This window comes from Brachyhypopomus gauderio, unplaced genomic scaffold (assembly GCF_052324685.1).
Source record: "Brachyhypopomus gauderio isolate BG-103 unplaced genomic scaffold, BGAUD_0.2 sc85, whole genome shotgun sequence".
In the NCBI taxonomy this organism is placed as follows: Eukaryota; Metazoa; Chordata; class Actinopteri; order Gymnotiformes; family Hypopomidae; genus Brachyhypopomus; species Brachyhypopomus gauderio.
The window spans coordinates 484345-506084 of NW_027506906.1; the positions used below are offsets into that span (position 1 = coordinate 484345).

General features: G+C 40.9%; 1 protein-coding gene across 3 annotated transcripts in view; it reads left to right on the forward strand.

Annotated features, from left to right (window-relative positions):
• lrrc4ca (leucine rich repeat containing 4C, genome duplicate a) overlaps positions 1 to 21740 on the forward strand; it is a 196083-nt gene that overhangs the window by 90298 nt on the left and 84045 nt on the right. The window contains exon 1 of one of the 3 annotated variants that reach the window (XM_076991762.1): positions 15289 to 15309. The exons of the other annotated variants lie outside the window; for them this stretch is intronic. The gene's annotated coding sequence lies outside the window, so the exon portion shown is untranslated. Of the gene's footprint in view, positions 1 to 15288; positions 15310 to 21740 lie in introns of those variants that run through there. 3 annotated transcript variants of the gene reach the window in all.

A 21740-nucleotide genomic window follows, 5' to 3' on the forward strand; every position in this document is an offset into this window, starting at 1 on the left:
CACATCTAAACAAATTGAGACATATAATGTGTCCAAGTTGCATGAAGGAATGTTAGGAAAATATATATTCCTGTGTGATCATGCAGAATGCATGCAGAGTTTATATGCAGAAATGGCTGTGAGAGCAATCAGATTACACACGTTTATAGAGGACTGTCATGACAGGGACAGGAACACTGAGCTGTCTAAAGACTCTAGTAATCTATTATATTTCTGTTATCCACATTATCTCATTGGCTGTAAAAGAAATGCCTTGACACAGATTATTTTGGACTTCTGTGGACCTAAGAACAATAACATCACCTAAAGGTCATATTGGCCAAGATGGGCTGATGTGATCTAGCCCAAGCTGTAGATTGACACAACATATATGGCAAGTGTGATGTATCACGCACAATGGAGCGTCGCTTTGACTAGACGACTAGACGTCTATTTAGGCTCTTTTTGATTTTGCTCAAGAAAGTCTAGCTTCTCCCTTCCTGGCATCTCTGTACTAGTTTATGCACACAGGCTATAGCAACATGCTGAGTTAAAGAAAATACATAGGGCACATAGCAGTGAGTATCTTTGTTAATGTAGCCTCTGTTTATATGGTTCTGTTTATCTAAGTGTGTCCTAGTCTTCTTACACCCAGCAATAACTGCTGAGTATTATCTAGCTAGATTCCATTGCTTACAGTAATGAACAGGCTGTTTATTTATTTTTGACTGTGTGCTTTGTTTACTTTACGTTAGTGAAAAAACAAGGTGAAATCTACAACCCATTTATGAAAGATAAGATAAACTAAAGAATATAGTGATTAAAAAATGTTTTTAAAAGTAATTAAAAAAATGCATTGAACTTGGTGTGAACTGGAACATTTCTCTGTATAAAATCACTTCATGTCAAAAGGCCTTTATTCCAATAGTCATGTAGTCGTGTAAACTGAAGTACACTAAGGTAGAAAGGTATAAATTACCAGTGCTCTCTAACAGAGTCACTGCGCCCGCCCGTTCAACAGTCTCGAACCGTCACTGCACGTGTGAGGAAAGGAATGTGGGCACACGTTTTAGCACACATGTTTTAGCGCCCGGCTCTGTCTCTTCTGTCGTACGCGTGTCCAGTTTTCACCACTCATTCCCCTTTTCACCGTCGTTTCACCATTGTGAATTCTGCAGTTTATTGCTCGCTTTCATGCTGGTGCTAATCCATAATTCAGCTGCCCTAGATGGTCTCTCCTGGGCCCAGATCAGATGAACTGATGGTCTCAATGGGGTCCAGGTGTACAGGAGGCGTGTGCACTCAAGGAAACAACAGCCAGCATTTTCTCATGAAAAAAGCCATTATCCATGCTGGCTGCTGCTTTATCAAATCCCCTAAAAATGAATGTTTGCTTGTTGCAATTATGCTATCAAGAAATGTGTGTATTTTTCAGTAAGTGTTGAACAAAGTAAGCAGTTCTGTGCCACTTCTGTGTACATGACACAAGTCATTAGCCCGAGTGTACACTAAGTAGTATTGCACATTAAAAGCACTGTGACAGTAGATTAGGGCTGATCTGACTTGCTCTTTATCCTCGAGGGTGTTCTTGCTTCCTTGCCTTTCTTTCTATGACCAGTCTGGTGTCGTGTCTTTTAAACTGGACATGCTATGATGCTCGTGGTGTCAGTATGACATTTATTGTTTTCTCACTGCTAACCAAAACTGGGCTGCTAACTACCTGTCGCCCCCCCCACAGTACCAGCCATGACGACACCTCCTATCCACCTCCACAACCTTAGATGCACCTGTTTCCAATTACCGCCAATCACCACGGCCTATAAATACACCCTCCTGTTCATTCAGACTTTTGCTGTAGTGTTACTAAGCACGTTTCCATGGTACCTTTGTCATTCATACTTGTTCTGGCTGTTTGAAGAATCGGGTGTGTTTGTCATTATTGTCTGATTGAGAGAGTGACTCCTGGGCCTCGTGACACTGTCCATTTCTCAGAGTATGACTAAGTATTACGATATCTAAAATTACCATACACAAAAATACTACAAATTAGACTTCACACTCAAGTATACAACAAAAACAACAACAATAATAATAATAGTATTAATAATAAAGTGAGATATGACACTCAACCTACATAAACTATGTGTCACTTCATCAATCTTTGATCAGTTTTAGTTCTGTAATGACGTAGTGATGTGTGATGATCTTGGGAAGTTGGTGTTTGCGTTATGAATCATACCTGCTTTCTTAGCTGTTGGAAACAAATGTGTCCTGTGGTAGCAGTGGTACGTAAGCACACATTTCACAGTCCTGGACGGGTGTGTGATTATTTAATGAGAGTTGTCATATAAAATACATTGACAACCTAATTTAACCTTTAATCCTCCATTATGGTCAAGTCATTATAGTTAGGAAACATTTGTCAACATATTATTTCTTTGTTTGACAGGTTGTGGTGTCTTACCACTATGCCAGTGGAATATGAATGTGGCAAACAGGTAATACCAGGTGCTTTAATTTTGTGCAGTGACATGAAATGCAGTAACTGAGAAACAATGTTCAAACTACAATTATAGAGTTCAGTACCATTCTTTAGTACTGCCAATAATCAACACATTTACAAGGTAGTTAATCCCTATAACAATTAATATTTATAGGTTATTTATAATATGTTAATAAATGATAGGTTATTTCTAATATTGGATTAACATTAGTTTTTTGTTTGTTTGTTTGTTTATACGATGACACTGCATTGCCCTCGCTCCACTACCCAACACACATAGGTCCTCTAACCCTGTAGTGAAATGCGTGTGTCATGGTACTGCACAATGTTGAATACAAGACTTCAATCCTCAGACTGGAATTCACTCAAATGTACAAATCAAGACTTTTAAAAGTTATAGATTTATTAGAAAGTCATTCATTCTTTTAGTATTACCCAGAAGTTTAAAATTGTCTATATATGATGAACCGTATATGTCTGAACCGCAAAGTGCCCTGTTTCTATTATACCTGGAAATATAGACCTAGAAAAATATCTATATCCTTTAGTCCTTTAGTCTCTACCTATGGAAACACTGTGTTTGTTTGTCAAGTGGGGCTGAATGACTTTGTACCATTTAGTGCATGTGAATGTGTTCTAATAGAATTCATTGTGTGTGTGTGTGCGTGTGTGCGTGCGTGCGTGTGTGCGCGTGTGTGTGTGCGTGCGTGTGTGTGTTTGGCGTACACACTATTCTAGTCAATAATTTATTTATTTTGAAGCTCTTTAGTAATCCAGGGGGATTCAGCGTTTGCAGGAGTTACAGATGCACACAGGGTCTCATTATTTTTAGTTTAGTGTGTGTGTGTTTTGTTTTCTCTGCTTGCTTATGAGCCAATGGAATAATATTCAAACGTGTAAATCATGACAACTAGAATCAGAAGCTATTCCACATTTTAAATGCAGGCAGGATAACATATTGTTCCATAACTTTGTGCTTTCTACCACAATCTCATTTTAACATCTTTACAGGTGTGTCTTATATGGGCATGTTTCAAGAGTGAAAATCAAGTAAACCTTGTAAGCAAGTAGAAATTCCAGCACCATTGTGGGATAATTAACAGCTGCATACTTAGCTTGTCTCAGAGTCTCGTCAGAGATGAATGTGGAATTATAATGTTAAACTGTCATTGCTGGTGTTTAAATCACCTGTTTGCTCAAATTACCTCTATGAAGTGTTGGTTGTGGTGCTGTTTTTCTGTACTGTAAAATGCCACATCTGGGTTTGATTAGGGCTTTCTGTTCTAGTTCTGCTGTTTCATTGCGTATCTGGGAGAGAAAAAAATGCTTAAGTAAGAGCTGAATAAAGGTGGGACGGGTCGCTGCTGTAGTGTTGTCTCCCCTCACATGGTGCTCTCCTTGGTTCGGAGTCATTGGAAGTGAGTGAAGCGCTATAAATGGATACCAAATACGGTTTCCAAATTGCCTACTGAATCAGGCTCCTGCATAAGAACATGAGGGGAAAATCACAGGAAGTATCATTAAACATTTCAGCAGGGAAGAATGGGCAGGCTGGGGGAGTCTGGAGGCTGGGGTGGGTCTCTGTTCCGCCATGCACCCCAGGACAGAGAGCAATGCACCACATGCCTTCGTCACCACACACTCCCACAACTCTCTAAATGGCAGTTCGCTATCTTTGACTGCAAAAGGAAAAGACAGAGAAGAAATGTCTCAGGGTGCAAGTGTGAGTCTTAAATGTCAAAGGACTGTGTGTGTGTGTGTGTGTGTGTGTGTATGTGTGTGTGTATATATATATATATATATATATATATATATATATATATATATATATATATATATATATATATATATATATATATATTTGGTTTTGTTTTTTTATTATTGTTTTTGAGCATTTATATTCTACCTACTTTAAATTTCCACATGAATGTGTTTCTGAAAGTAGATGAATTGTGGGGGATTGTGTGTGTGTGTGTGTGTGTGTGTATGTATGTGTTTCTGAAAGTAGATGAATTGTGGAGGATTTTGTGTGTGTGTGTATGTGTTTCTGAAAGTAGATGAATTGTGGGGGATTTTGTGTGCTGCTGGTATTTGACTGCAGTAAATTTCATTTTTTTCACACCTCAGTGGTATTTGCTTAACTAGAACTGCTGGTTCAGGTGTCACTCCTCCCTCTGCTACGACTCTCTCTTATCACCGCTCTGCTACGACTCTCTTCTCTCGTTCTTCTCTCACTCTGCTTTGCTGAACCACTGCTGTTTGTTCTCACTCCGTCATGTTTTAAAGTCTCTGCGTGACTCCCTGCAGTCTTGAGCGTTACACGCTGCAGTGCAGGACACCGCTTGTCCTCTGGTGGCTGCTGATTTTAATCGTCTCTCAGATCTCGTTTCTGGATCCTGACCGCAACGCATTTGTGAAGTTTGTGTGCAAGTAAATAGTCTCATGTTCCTCTTCATTCCTTCTTTAATTTAACAGGCAATATTGTCACATGTAAATTGAGAATACAGTGCCATAAGTGATATGTAAAGTCTAATAGCTCATATAGGAGAAGCCAATGAGAAGCTATTAAGAAAAAGAGAAAAGCTTATTTTACTCTGTTTCTGGAAAATGACATAGAAGTGTTGCTGATGGAGTCTTAATTAGTACCTAATTCATGTCATTGTGACCAAAATAAAAACAAACACTTTTGTACAGTAAACTTCACCCCAGATAAAGGCTGAAATTATGCAGCTAAGGATAAAATCTACCAGCTATTTTAGGCAAAGCATTAGTTTCTACTCCTAGGTTGATTGTAATATAGGCTATATTCCATTTTAAAATCACATAATAATAAAAAAAATAATCATTAGATGCACTCCACCATAATTTTGAGGTAAGATCCAGACAGCCGTGATTGCAGAACACATACGTGCCAGTTGTGCACAGCAACGTGTGATTTGTTGACCTCACACTACGCTGGACGCTAATCAAACACAGTCCAGGACCGGATGCCCCGCTCATGACTAACACTCTCCAAGCACTCATACAGGGAGTAATTATGAACGGAACATTACTGGACACATTTATTCCTGGAAATGTTTCACAGGCAATCATAGGTCCCCTGGTGTCCATTACTTAACTAATGCCTGTTGCTTTTTCTGCCAGTAATACAGAACTTACCTTTTACAGCTTGGAGTGTATGTGCATGGTTATGTTAGTGTTATAATATATTTACAGGCAGCATTTAAATTATTTAGTGAATAAATACAATTTCATTGTAAAGAAATATCTGTGTGACTGTACTGACTACTGAGTCTAATGACAACCAGTAGGTTTGCACTTAAGTTCTATGAAACGCACCTAATTGATAAATCTATGGCTATAGTGTCATTGTTAGAATGCAGCTCTGTTTTATGACTTCTGTTGTACTTGTCCTGTTGGTGTGGTGTTTGGAGTTCTATTCAGTATAACTGTATTTGCAGACAACTAAAAAAAATACTAAAAGCTATTAAAAGCTCAAACCATTACAGCATACATGTCGTGTATTAGACCTTGGCTGTAGCATTAGCATTAGACACTGGCATTAGCATTAGCATTAGACACTGGCAGTAGCATTAGACACTGGCATTAGCATTAGCATTAGACACTGACAGTAGCATTAGCATTAGACACTGGCATTAGCATTAGTTTAGCATTAGTTTATTTGAGAGCCCCACTGATCCCAGCAGCTACTTGCTGGGAGCCACTCGTCCATGTAAGCAAGTCATTATCAATAGTAAAACGCACTGGTGCTGTAGGACTGAATGTGCTGTACAGGAACAAAGATATCTTGAATATCTACTAGTACTGGCGGTATCAGACATAAATATGGAAGCCAAATAGTTTATTTTGCACATAAAAACTGTATAATAACACTATGGACCCAAGGAAGACAGTTTGCATGCATGTATACACACACACACACACACACACACACACACACACACACACACACACACACACTAGTTCACATCATATAAAAAAACTGCAGCTGTAACACATCTGTTTCTGTCTCTGACACCATTCGATAACATCAGCGTAAGCAGTGAAATGGCCTTCCTAGCTTTTTTTCATTCCCTCCCTGAATCTATTTAAATTAGATTTGTCATGCTCCAAATGCTGGAATTGTCAAAATAGGGGAAAAGCCAGCAAATACTGGAAATAAATATATAACAAAGTAAGTTAAAGGTGGTCAGCAAAAGCTGTTTCTGTCCAACACCTAAATGTTATTGCATACAGAGAATGTGGAATGTGGGGCTATAAGTCCTAGATCCCCCATACTCAAATAGGGATTGCATTTATGGCAACAACAAACAGGTAGCAGATGCCCAAATGCGTTCGCCACACAACCCCCCCACCCCCCGCCCTCGGTAACCGGCCCCCTCAGTGATTGAAAAAATAAAATGTGGCCCGTCATCATTTCTATTTGAGTACCCCTGCTGTAGATGATGCTCTTCAGTAAGCCCCATCCGTCTGCCCTCATCAGTAACGAGCAGTGTTGGGAACGTTACTTTAAAAAAGTAATTAGTTATAGTTACTCACTACTTGTTCAAAAAAGTAACTGTGGTAGTAACTGAATTACTCTATAATAAAAGTAACTCGTTACCAGGGAAAGTAACTATTTGCATTACAGTTAAAAGAAATTATATGCCAATGAATAAGAATTTTTTGAAAAAGCAGTTTTCAGTCAGTTGAAATGAGTAGATCAGAAAGGTGTTTAACTTTTGATATTTATTGCACATCCACAGACCAGTGCAGGATAAAATCCTTTAAAATCCCAAATCTTTGTAAAAAAAAAAAAAAAAAAAAAAAAAAAAAAAGCAAAAGTAAACAGTTACACTATATAAAGTGTGTTTACATCTATCAAATTAAATTAAATTCTCTCAACCTGAAACAACTTGTTTGTTCACAACAGAAGTAACAATAAACCTCTATTCTTAATTAAATAAATCAAATACCCAGTCTGGTAGACATTCAGGAATTTCAAGTATTTTCTTAAATAATGTTTATATCGCCACCTTGAAAATGCTCATTTTTCTTCGGCTTGCTTCTGACTCGCCATTTCTGTCTCTTCTCCGTTTGTGTCGTGTCACTCGCGTGCTTCAGCACGCGTGTAAAAACACTGGCTCTGATTGGCTATCATAACGCTGCCTTAGCCAATCGCTTACTGACTTGTTAAGTTAAACAGGTGTTACACCGAGAACTGTGACCTATTGAGATCTGTTACTCCTCACTAGCCTGGGCAGCGGTCCGCTCGGATTACTGTTAGTATATCAATATATAGTAACGCACCGCTTTTAATGACCAGTAACGTCAACGGCGTTGTAACGACAGGAAAAGTAATAAATTATATTATCCCGTTACTGACAAAATGACGCCGTTACCTAACGCCATTATTTTTACCGACGTTATTCGCAACACTGGTAAAGAGGGACCACAGGCCCAGGGGTGTACGTGTATGATGTACAGTGGGAGGTGCTGAAAATGTGGCAGCTTGCTTATACGTATGTGAAGGAAGTTGCACTTCTCTGAATATCAGCGTGGTTCTGATCTGCTGTAATGTCCTCTTCTGGAACATGAGGACGGTGTTGTGGTGAGACAGGGGACGATAGCTCCCTGCTCAGTTTGGAGACGGCTGCATGCCTAAGAAGGCAGCTAAGTCCCGGGGCCTGACGCCCCGCCTACCGTCTGACTCCAGGAGGAACGATCAGACCTAGGGTCACACTTCCTGCCTCAGATCACCTAAATAGGGTTTTTTTTAATATTTTTTTGTGTAATGAGGCAGCCCCTAAATAATAAATGACCCAGTCATGTGCTACTGAGATTTAAATATAGAAATATTGTTCATTGATATCAGATTTGGATCTGGGGAATCTGGAGCCCAATTTAACATCTTGAAGTTTTTGCAGGATGATACGGTAAATTTTCCTGATGAAAGAGACCACAATCATGAGGCATCACTGGTGCTTGAAGGGGTCATGCTTGGTCTGCACCATTGAAACCCACATGAATTGAAGTATCCAAGGTTCCCCAGCAGAAGTTTGACAAGAGCATTACGCTGGATTACGCTTCCCCAAATTGCATGAATACATAGAGTACCTGGTCAGAATATCTGCCCTAATGTAGTGATCAGATTCATCAGGCAAGACCACCACTGGGTCTCAGGTTCACGTGCCCTGTGCAGGTGCTGATGACAGTACACAGGAGTCAACATGGGGTCTGGTAGCTCTGCAGGTCCTTATGCAGGAAGCTGAGATGCATCACATGTTCTCACAACATATCACAGCCTGCATTAACTTTCGGCAGCTTGTGCTACAGCTCTTCTGTGAGATGGGGCCAGACAGGTGTGGTCTTCACGTCCCACGCACACAGATGAACCTGAGGTGCCAATGACCCTGTTGTCAGTTGTCCCTACTCAGACCACTTCTACTAAGTACTAACAGCCGCATCCTGGAAACACTCAATGATACCTGCCAGTTTGGAATTGCCCTGACTCTAGCCATCTCTACTTGGCCCTTGTCAAAGTCAGATCCGTGGGCAAGAACGTGGGCCAGAACGTGGGCCTGTTTCTCCTGCTTCCAGTCCATCAGCTTCAGGAATTCAGTGTTTACCTGCTCCCATTTGAAAGATACCTTAGTACGAAGATAATCTGTGTTATTCACTTCATCTGTTCATGTGTGATTTTATTGTTGTGGCTGATTGGTGCATACACTGTCCTGGATATTATATTTATTGTCATCAACAATAATGATAAGTATAAAAATATGATAGAGCCAAAATATGTCATGATAGGATATAATGATAGATGTACCAGAATAAGCTGTTGCACAGTGTACTGTACGTAAATCTCTGCTTACTATTATATTCAAAAAATAAACAAAAAAAATCAACGTAATTACCTTCCATCGAATGTCACGTGGGGGATTTCAACATTTTAATAATGACTCCATCTTTGGATGAGGCAGGTTTGTGGACGTAATGACTTGAAGGTTGTGGAGGTTGTGGAGTTGTGTATTCCGGCTCCTTCAGCCAGGATCTCCACTCCTGCTTAGCTGCTGTGAGCCACTGTGTAATTTATGCACCTTTTGCTTCTGCCATCAGATGTGGACTGTTACAGGAAGCGCTCAGTGACTCATCACGAATAAACACAGAGTCGTCTCACTGATGATCGCAAGGGGATGAACCTTCCAGCTTAAATGGATAAGGCCTTCGCTGATTTTCTCTCTAATCACGAACGTGAGCAAGACAAAGACGTTATAATTACACATGAATAATTCGAAGTGCCATTCTGTCCAATACGACAGTTCCAATAAGTCCCCTATGAAGTCACTGTAACTTGTGCAGACTGAATGTAACCATTTTTCACTGCAGTCACTAGACATTTGATGTCCTCAGTAGTGCCTATAGGCTAGAGAGGAGAGTCAGACGAGGGCTCCGCTGGCTCTGCGGGACACAGGGGACACGACGTGGGTAAGACCGACTCTGCGGGACACAGGGGATGCGGCGTGGGTAAGACCGGCTCCCAGGGCCAGCCTGGAACTCTGAGCAGCGAGAAGATGGCAGGCAGCCAACGTGTTTTCTTCCTCTGCTTTCATTAATTGCTGCATTACTTTCGCCGCCCCCCAGACTACCTGGCGTTAGCATATGTGCAGGTGCTGTGGACGCCATGCAGTAGCGTGTTGGGAGATATCACTGCCCTGAGTATGCCCTCTCTCTCTTTCTCTCTCTCTCTCACATTGGTTTGTCCTCTCTGTCTCTCTCTCTTTCTCTCTGCCTCTCTCACTCTCTTTCACATTGTTTTGTCCTCACTCTGTCTCTCTTTCTCTCTGCCTCTCTCTCTCACATTGTTTTGCCCTCTCTCATTCTTTCTCATAAATTTTTTTATAAGTAGTTTGTTTGTCATGTCTCAGATGTTTATGGTCTGTGTAGTTATTTTTTCCCTTGTAATATACTAAATCTTTAACTAAATATCTTATAAAGACTTATTTAAATGTTTTATAAGGTTTCATGATAAATTGTGTTGTGATTGATTTCTGTGTAAAACACACAAAAAATATGCTAGTTTAAGATTCCATATTACAGCTTTCACTGTGTTTTTTTTTTAATATTTGATAATTCATTTATATTTTACTGTATGCCTAAAATGAAAGTAAGCTTGTTTATAGCAGATTCTTTATTTATCTCTACATTCAAGACAGGCAAAATAAAACGGAACAAAACAAATGCCTCAGAGTTTTCCAAATAGTACCACAAACATTTTAATACTCAGTGTACTACTACAATTAAAAGCAAAGCTTACTCAAACTATAATCTGTTCAGAATTTGGTCTACAGCACAAATTCCTCGATTACAAGGAACATCTTTCACAACATCTTTTAACAAATCATGGCTCTCTTTTTATTACTGCTGAGAGAATGAATGTTCATTATTGTCTTTAGTGTGGAAGGTATTACCTTTACATGTAAATTAAGTTCAGTGACTATTTATAAATGTTTTTCTATGTTTGTTAGTTTTTTCACGCTTTTAAATGATAGTTTTGAAATGTAGAAATATCAGCACTGTGGTGTTTTTCCTTTTAAAAAATAATTGAACACAGCTATCTTTACAGTCAGAAAACACTTGATTTGAGTAACACGTGCACTTACCGTTGAAGATCTATACATATAGTAAATAGTTTAATACAGGCTTAAGAAACAAAAACTGGACTTTTTAAAACAGGATTAGCTTTTAAAACTGTTCATTTATCTAAATCTGTAACACTGTAACACACTGTTATGTCCAAAAATGCAAATGCATATGCCATGAGCATGATTAAGAAAGAGGGATGTGTCTCCTAATAGCATCGATTGGTCAAGTAAATTTTCGGTCGTATGACGGGACACACATGGCAACAGCTGCAATGTGACCTTTTCCAGTTAATGGATATCGTGCATATTAGCCACATGAGTCAATAGCCAAATACAACCAGGGTTCTATTAAGCAGTTGTGTGTGCTATGAAATATTTAGGATTGGCTGCACTGAAACTACCAGAACCATTTAGGATTTTTAAAATTATTATTATTGGCATGCAGCCTGAGCTCTATAGGTTGTTGAGTGCAGGCTGGGAGCAGGTGTTTTATCATGTCTGGTCGAATCCCTTCAGGCGGGTCCACAGCCGTCCCGAGCCTTACCTGGGGGTGTCTGTGCTTTGCAGCTGTCAGAAATGGGACCCTCTGAGGCAGCATATGAATTTATCTCTGGGCTTATGCCCCAACCCTCAGCCCCTGGCTCCCCCTTGGGCCTGGTCCCATTTCACTCATCCTCCCCCAAGCTGCACTGGGGCTCTTGAAAAGGTCTGGCCCCTAAGGGTACGGCAATACCAGTTATATTATGAGGGGATGAGGACCAGTGTGTCTTAGACACAGCTTCATGGTTAAATAGGACACAGAGTTTGTAAGGTAGTACACTAGGCTAGCGGCTCGTGAAAGTCAGTGAATTGTACACTTCAGAAGAATATGGCAGGCTAAAACTATCCCTCTAGCTGATGCTGTTCATTTTCCTTTCCAATTCTCTTTCAGTAAAACTATTGGGCAACACAAAAAAATCTTAAGTTTTTTAAATAGACTTCACAGTTCATATTTGAAGAAGTTTTATTAAGAGGCTTTCAAGGGTGGATCCTCAAAGTTGTAGGAAGTTCTAATGGACATTCAATAAAAGAGCCAAATTAAACAGAATTGTTCTGAGGGACTGTTAAAATGTCCTCATCCGTTATTGTGGCCCAGGACTTTGATGGACAAAGAGTGTTTGTGCGTATATGTGCCACTGTATTGGTGTGTGAGGCTGGTTGGAGATGTCACAAATGCACAATCAAATAATGAGAAAAGTACAAACATGCAACCAGGACAGAAAAACGTGGTAGCAATTTGACAGAAGCATATATCCTTCTGTCTAATGAAAATGCAAATGAGCTCAGTGTGTAAACACCCTAGATAATACCAGTATGTTTTTCAAAGTCTGCACATAATGCACTAGGTTTCCTGTTTATTTTTTTTATTGAAGCAGGCAAATGAGACCATGTGCCATTTGCACAGAGTGAGTCCACATTAAGCACAGATTCATCAGATAATTTGACATCGTTAAATATTGGCCTGAGGTGCACTCGTTCTTAAAAGAGAATGAAAACTTCTTACCTAACTAACTCCACTTTCAACCTTCTTAGTGCAGGGGTTTGGTTTTGTCCTTTATCATTACCCATGAGTCATTATCAGGTTATTGCATGCATGTGAAAACGAGGTGCCGTTCTGAAGTTAAAGTAGTGGGCTGATGACTCCGCAGATACTGCAGACCTTCTGTTATGTGTATTATGGTGGGGTGACAGGGAGCTGAATTCTTTCAGACACTGACTCTCCTTGCATGTGGATGAGTCTGTACTGCAGGGTTTTAAACCGAGACACTCCAACACAAGTTCATCGTCAGGAAAATGAAATGTCTCTTCAGGCAAGCTGAGAACTCAACACTACACTATGGAGACCAAGCAAAGATAAGAGCCATGTTCCTATAATACCAATGAATTCAAGAGAGTGTGTATGTGTATGTACCGTCCTTGTTATATTTAATTATTGGTAGGATAACAGTCTCATTGTTCTATATGGATTATACGAAAAGGATCATTTTAGATTTATCTTTGATTTGGTGTGTGTGTGTGGATTTGTGAGTATAATTGGCCTAACCCTAACTCCAAACATAGTGTATAACTTGCAAAACATGCTTGATGCAATGGGCCTGGCTTTGTGGCCTAAAGAAGACTTTTGTGATTTTATTAACTAGATATTCCTGTCAAATGTGTAGAGTTTAACATTGTACACATTCATTTATAACTCTGCCTTTTTGTCCAAAATTTATTAGCAATGACTCTGATGGTGGTATAATACAAATGATGAATTGTCATTGCCCTTGGTACGCCACTGCCCTGGAACGGCCTTCTCTAATGCACTGAATCTATTTCAGTGAACTATGGAACTCTTTCATAAGCAGACATAAAACATGGTGAGATGGCATAATAGAGTAGGAAGGATCTGGAGAAAGCTTATGTCTTATTATCTTTCTCTGTGGCTGCCTCTCATATCCACTCAGCATGCAAGCAGACAGGACAGAAGGTCAGAGTTACTCCCTTAGCCAAAACTCCCAGGGTTTTTCCCCTCTCCCTCTCCCTCTCCTCCTTTCCTGTTGATCCAGGACCTCCTAATGAGACTGTGTGTCTCTGAGTTACCATCTGCTCATCTCTTTGGCTCTGTGGCTCAAAGAAATAAATAAAAACGAATAAGCAAGCAACATTTTATTGGGTTGGTTAACCAATTGCAACGTGACTGCTTATTAACACCTTGCGTTGTGTGCTTCGTAATATAATGAAAACATTGTAGGCCTTGCGATACTTAATGACCTGTGTGCCAAAGTGTTTGTCCTGATCTCCTTTCATCTATGACAGCTAAAGCCCTGTAATGTTACAGAGTTCCTTTAGAGTTACCGAGTTCTTTTGATCAAGGACTTTGTGTAGTGTCATTGCATCTTTAATATGTCTTTCGCTAGCAATAGAGAGAGAAGTTATGATCAAGAGCCAGTGAGATTTAAGACATATCTATGATTAGTTACATGGAATAAAATTATCATTAATATTAGGGTTAAAGGAATCATTTAATTCTCTGTTTTAAATTACAGTCTTCACTCAGAATGTTGAGCTAAAGGTTCTTAAATTATTGCTTAAAATTGTTTATCTAAAGTTTTCATATTTAAATGATTCAATATTATATAATTTAACAAGTAAATCTTATTTAAACCATCAGGAGTTGGTGGCCTGTCCTCTTCAGAGGTATCCACAGATGTCCTTTGATACTTTGATAAAGGGCAACAGCTACTTCAATGTTCAACTGTTTCTGGAAGAGTTTGCAAACACCCCTTTTCTCAGCTACATATCAAAGATGACCATGTGTAGGCATGTTAGATTAATTTGGTTGGTGTTCATTTGATGGTTCGTTAGATGGTTTGTTATCACGGTCTGCATGATTGATCGATTGGTAACATGTTCTGCTCATGCTATTTGGAAACACCATTTGGCGAATGTAACTTATCATGAGGGGAATGATACAAATAACACTTAACATTTAAAAACATTATATCAACATACTAGTTTTGTATCTATCTTTGTATGTATGACATCTATCTCTAGTTTTACTGACAGTCTGATCAAGTCTCTCTGTGTCATTACATATATTATCTGAAACACTACTACACTACTATCTTTCACACTTTTTTCTGCATCATACACTGACTAGTTTCACAAAACATCACATCTTAAACAAACATCAAAAATCATATGAATCTATGACATGTCAAGTCTATGCTAAAATCAGTGTTGGTCTGTCATGCTCAGAGTTGTATAATCCAGGTTTAGAAAGTAAAAGTCCTCACCAGGATTTTGCTCAAGCTTGCTAGATTTTCTAATTAGTGCAATCCAGGTAAAATTAGTGGAATCAACACAATCCAGGAAGCCTGAGCAAAATCCTGGTGAGGACTTTTACTTTCTGAACCTGGATTATACAACTCTGGTCATGCTTAAATGTAGTGAACTCAAACTGTGATACGTTATATACTGACTACAGAGCCCATGTTCTATTGAAAGGGCATGTGCAGTGATACATGTTTTATCCCCATTTGCACAGAAGGACAGACTGTCACTGACTGGTGCAGATTGGTAATTAAATCTTCCTCTTGTAGGATGGAATAGGCATGAGGTGTGCAGCAGACAGACCGGCCTTGGCAGTCAGTAAATGTCGTAAGTATTAAGAGTTCAGACAGGAGGAGATCTGGCAAGAGGAAACGATGCCATACTTTTAGATGGGAGGGCATGATTTGTTCCTAGAAGCAAAGCCAACATGTGAACACATCACATGACAAAACTTTTTGAGCGTGCATATTATCTTTAGTGTTTATTATCTATGACTCCGATGGTGATTAAATACAAATGATGAATTGTCGTTTTAATTCCCTGTCTGCACAGCTAACATGATCCTCCACAAATAAAGACACTAAACATGGTGGATTTCCAGGGCATGAGTGGGGCATCCTGATTGGTTACAGAACGTGCTGATCTTGTTCTGGGCCAATGAGGGTAGAGCACTACAACTAATGCACTCCTAGAGAGCACCATGGCACATACCTGCACAAACACATGTTTACAAAAACACAAACATATCATCTGCATTAAAATAAATATTTTTGACAACTGCTACATTATTTATTTGGAGTAAATTATAGCACACTTGAGATTGTAAAAATCCATGACTTATTACTAAAGAAAATCAAACACACGTTCTGTATCAATAAAACATGCTCTTATCCAAGTTTGCTATCTAAGCAACATTACTTGCCTTTCATTTTAGAAATTACTAGCATATTAATACTGGATTCTGTAATTGTGACCTAACCTAAACCTAACCCTAAACCTAACCCTTGTCAGCATTCCAGTGATAAGAATCAGATAATTTATGTCTATTTATGTCTTATTAGACCATTATGTACAATCTTAATCCAGGATAATGGTAATAACAACTTTACCGTTTAATGTATTTTAAATTACATATCAGTAAGTATTTACACCACGGGTAACACTCTACCATGTGACTCTTAATTTATGCAGTAAGAATTTCTCTAAATTAAATTAGTAGGACATGCTGATTAAAGAGCCTTGGCAATAGAACATGTATGTTTACAAAAACACAAACATGCGTATGAATGTAATACATGTAATACATGTATGTTTTACATGTATGTGAAATCAGGTATCTTTCATGAAAAGCACTTTACTTTGACAGGATCATTAGTCCTGACAAGAAGGTTAGCATCTCTGATTTTCCTATGTAGTCAGGACATTTGGTTCAGGACACACACGCACACACACACACACACACACCCACACATTCACACACACACGCACACACACACGCTCACACACACACGCTCACACACTCACATGCTCACACACTCACACACACACACAGGCGTGTTTCACCATTGCCAGGGCAAGGGAGCAGGTCCATGTGGTAGTGCCCTGTGTGGTAGTGTCCTGTATGGTAGTGTCCTGTGTGGTAGTGTCCTGTGTGGTAGTGTCCTGTGTGGCAGTGTCCTGTGTGACAGTGTCCTGTGTGACAGTGTCCTGTGTGGCAGTGTCCTGTGTGGCAGTGTCCTGTATGGTAGTGTCCTGTATGGCAGTGTCCTGGACAAAGTGCAAGGGTCTGACGACAAGGAAGAGGCATTGGGAGACAGCTGTAGTTGTATAGGGAGACAGCTGTAGTTGTAGGGAGAGAGAGCTGTAGTTGTAGGGAGACAGCTGTAGTTGTAGGGAGACAGCTGTAGTTGTATAGGGAGACAGCTGTAGTTGTAGGGAGACAGCTGTAGTTGTAGGGAGAGACAGCTGTAGTTGTATAGGGAGACAGCTGTAGTTGTATAGGGAGACAGCTGTAGTTGTAGGGAGACAGCTGTAGTTGTAGGGAGAGACAGCTGTAGTTGTATAGGGAGACAGCTGTAGTTGTATAGGGAGACAGCTGTAGTTGTAGGGAGACAGCTGTAGTTGTATAGGGAGACAGCTGTAGTTGTAGGGAGACAGCTGTAGTTGTAGGGAGACAGCTGTAGTTGTAGGGAGAGAGAGCTGTAGTTGTAGGGAGACAACTGTAGTTGTAGGGAGAGACAGCTGTAGTTGTAGGGAGAGAGAGCTGTAATTGTAGAGAGAGACAGCTGTAGTTGTAGGGAGACAGCTGTAGTTGTAGGGAGACAGCTGTAGTTGTAGGGAGACAGCTGTAATTGTAGAGAGAGACAGCTGTAGTTGTAGGGAGAGAGAGCTGTAGTTGTAGGGAGACAACTGTAGTTGTAGGGAGAGAGAGCTGTAATTGTAGAGAGAGACAGCTGTAGTTGTAGGGAGACAGCTGTAGTTGTAGGGAGACAGCTGTAGTTGTAGGGAGAGAGCTGTAGTTGTAGGGAGAGAGAGCTGTAGTTGTAGGGAGACAACTGTAGTTGTAGGGAGAGAGAGCTGTAGTTGTAGGGAGACAACTGTAGTTGTAGGGAGAGAGAGCTGTAGTTGTAGGGAGACAGCTGTAGTTGTAGGGAGACAGCTGTAGTTGTAGCGAGACAGCTGTAGTTGTAGGGAGACAACTGTAGTTGTAGGGAGAGAGAGCTGTAGTTGTAGGGAGACAGCTGTAGTTGTAGGGAGACAGCTGTAGTTGTAGGGAGAGAGCTGTAGTTGTAGGGAGAGAGAGCTGTAGTTGTAGGGAGACAGCTGTAGTTGTAGGGAGACAACTGTAGTTGTAGGGAGAGAGAGCTGTAGTTGTAGGGAGACAGCTGTAGTTGTAGGGAGACATCTGTAGTTGTAGGGAGACAGCTGTAGTTGTAGGGAGAGAGCTGTAGTTGTAGGGAGAGACATCTGTAGTTGTAGGGAGACAGCTGTAGTTGTAGGGAGAGAGCTGTAGTTGTAGGGAGAGAGAGCTGTAGTTGTAGGGAGACAGCTGTAGTTGTAGGGAGACAGCTGTAGTTGTAGGGAGAGAGCTGTAGTTGTAGGGAGAGACAGCTGTAGTTGTAGGGAGAGACAGCTGTAGTTGTAGGGAGACAGCTGTAGTTGTAGGGAGACAGCTGTAGTTGTAGGGAGACAGCTGTAGTTGTAGGGAGACAGCTGTAGTTGTAGGGAGAGAGCTGTAGTTGTAGGGAGAGAGAGCTGTAGTTGTAGGGAGACAGCTGTAGTTGTAGGGAGACAACTGTAGTTGTAGGGAGAGAGAGCTGTAGTTGTAGGGAGACAGCTGTAGTTGTAGGGAGACATCTGTAGTTGTAGGGAGACAGCTGTAGTTGTAGGGAGAGAGCTGTAGTTGTAGGGAGAGACATCTGTAGTTGTAGGGAGACAGCTGTAGTTGTAGGGAGAGAGCTGTAGTTGTAGGGAGAGAGAGCTGTAGTTGTAGGGAGACAGCTGTAGTTGTAGGGAGACAGCTGTAGTTGTAGGGAGAGAGCTGTAGTTGTAGGGAGAGACAGCTGTAGTTGTAGGGAGAGACAGCTGTAGTTGTAGGGAGACATCTGTAGTTGTAGGGAGACAGCTGTAGTTGTAGGGAGACATCTGTAGTTGTAGGGAGAGAGAGCTGTGGTTGTAGGGAGACAGCTGTAGTTGTAGGGAGACAGCTGTAGTTGTAGGGAGAGACAGCTGTAGTTGTATAGGGAGACAGCTGTAGTTGTATAGGGAGACAGCTGTAGTTGTATAGGGAGACATCTGTAGTTGTAGGGAGACAGCTGTAGTTGTAGGGAGACAGCTGTAGTTGTAGGGAGAGAGAGCTGTAGTTGTAGGGAGACAGCTGTAGTTGTAGGGAGACATCTGTAGTTGTAGGGAGACAGCTGTAGTTGTAGGGAGACAGCTGTAGTTGTAGGGAGAGAGAGCTGTAGTTGTAGGGAGACAACTGTAGTTGTAGGGAGACAGCTGTAGTTGTAGGGAGAGAGAGCTGTAGTTGTAGGGAGAGAGAGCTGTAGTTGTAGGGAGACAGCTGTAGTTGTAGGGAGACATCTGTAGTTGTAGGGAGACAGCTGTAGTTGTATAGGGAGACAGCTGTAGTTGTATAGGGAGACAGCTGTAGTTGTATAGGGAGACATCTGTAGTTGTAGGGAGACAGCTGTAGTTGTAGGGAGACAGCTGTAGTTGTAGGGAGAGAGAGCTGTAGTTGTAGGGAGACAGCTGTAGTTGTAGGGAGACATCTGTAGTTGTAGGGAGACAGCTGTAGTTGTAGGGAGACAGCTGTAGTTGTAGGGAGAGAGAGCTGTAGTTGTAGGGAGACAACTGTAGTTGTAGGGAGACAGCTGTAGTTGTAGGGAGAGAGAGCTGTAGTTGTAGGGAGAGAGAGCTGTAGTTGTAGGGAGACAGCTGTAGTTGTAGGGAGACATCTGTAGTTGTAGGGAGACAGCTGTAGTTGTAGGGAGAGAGCTGTAGTTGTAGGGAGAGACAGCTGTAGTTGTAGGGAGAGAGAGCTGTAGTTGTAGGGAGACAGCTGTAGTTGTAGGGAGACATCTGTAGTTGTAGGGAGACAGCTGTAGTTGTAGGGAGAGACCTGTAGTTGTAGGGAGAGACAGCTGTAGTTGTAGGGAGACATCTGTAGTTGTAGGGAGACAGCTGTAGTTGTAGGGAGAGAGAGCTGTAGTTGTAGGGAGACAGCTGTAGTTGTAGGGAGACATCTGTAGTTGTAGGGAGACATCTGTAGTTGTAGGGAGAGAGCTGTAGTTGTAGGGAGAGAGCTGTAGTTGTAGGGAGAGACAGCTGTAGTTGTAGGGAGAGAGCTGTAGTTGTAGGGAGACATCTGTAGTTGTAGGGAGAGAGCTGTAGTTGTAGGGAGACAGCTGTAGTTGTAGGGAGAGAGCTGTAGTTGTAGGGAGACAGCTGTAGTTGTAGGGAGACAGCTGTAGTTGTAGGGAGAGAGCTGTAGTTGTAGGGAGACAGCTGTAGTTGTAGGGAGAGAGCTGTAGTTGTAGGGAGAGAGCTGTAGTTGTAGGGAGACAGCTGTAGTTGTAGGGAGACATCTGTAGTTGTAGGGAGAGAGCTGTAGTTGTAGGGAGACAACTGTAGTTGTAGGGAGAGAGCTGTAGTTGTCGAGCCTGCAGATGATAAGAAACTAAACAAGCCCCTGGTTGGCCTCACTAGACAGACGCACAACACATATTGCTTCTGATAGCTCATTTTTGCTAAAAGCAATGTCACAGCAAAAGGGTATAATTTACACAAGGAAAGTGTTTAATGCATATGGGTAAACTGCAATTTGCCAACACAAGAACGGCTGTGGGCAGCCTGGAGAGGTTAGGATGAAGATTAACCTCACATCAGTTTAGCTCCTCACACCTGTGTGGCTGCCCAGAGCAACAGAGCCACAAAGTACTTCAACACACTGACATGTGCATTTATATCACCACTTGGCTTATTTTTTCAACGAACATCAACACATTCCTGCCCTGTATTTCCCAATGATTCCCTTCCGTGTAGGAAGCGGCGGAAAGAGGAAATTGGGAAGACAACTGACACGATATGCAAGTTGTTAGGCACTGCAGTCCAAAATGATAGAGAGGAACAAAAAGACACAATGTCACAAAATCAAAACCAGGCCCCGTCTAGACGTACAAGGGGATATCAGGCAGTTTGCCACCAACAGACTGATTTGACTAATTAAAACAAACTTTATTTCAAGCCCACACTAGCAATACTTTAAGTGGCCATTTTCCTAGAGGTGGATACTAGCCATAGTGCTTTAGGAAGAGGTGGCTTGTGCTTAGACAGTGGACAACATGATAAAATAAATTAAAGTGCTCCTATCTTCATATATAATACAGATTATAGCTTTACTGAATGGATGTTAGTTATGTGGTCCCATGTCCCTCTCATTCACACAATCTACAGACAGACAGACTTTATAAAGTAAGTATACTTACTAACACAAACTTCACTTACTAACCCACATTTAACCCTGTTAGATAGTGAAGCTAAAATTCCCCCTATAGTGAAAGATTAACCTAATTTAGCCAACGTAAACTTTAAAGTTTTAGCTATGGAACATAAATGAAATACAAATTCCTTAGTGCTACACAGACTACCTGCACTATCGGCGCTTACATGCACATTTCTGCTTGTGTATTGCACTCTTTTTGTTTGATTAGCGCTACGTGGCAGTATGGACACTAAAGACGTAACTTAACCCGCATCACCTCCTCCTCCTACAGTCACCCCCGCCACAAATACAAGGAACAAATGCAAGTCATATCATTTACATTTACATTTACGGCATTTAGCAGACGCTCTTATCCAGAGCGACTTACAAAAGTGCTACGTCGTTGCTTGGAATCTCCAAGGTAGTATAGATAGTCCTGAACACAAGGTACTCTAAGCTGGAAAAACCACTAGACGAAAGTCATATGATACCTAACAATTAAGCCAAGTCATTATTATACCTGAATATACACATCACCTGAGGAAAAAGACAGTAAGCAATTCCTATAACCCAATTATGCACAATACCTGAGAAAAAGACAGTAAGCAATACCTGTAACAAACACCTGAGGAAAGAGACAATAAAGCACAATAGGCAAAGCATAAATTACGTAAAGTGCACTTCAATATATCAATAGATAAACCAAATAAAGCAATGGAGTAACACAACAAAAACACAATCTATGCCACTAGCATTATCACAAATGTTTTGCAGT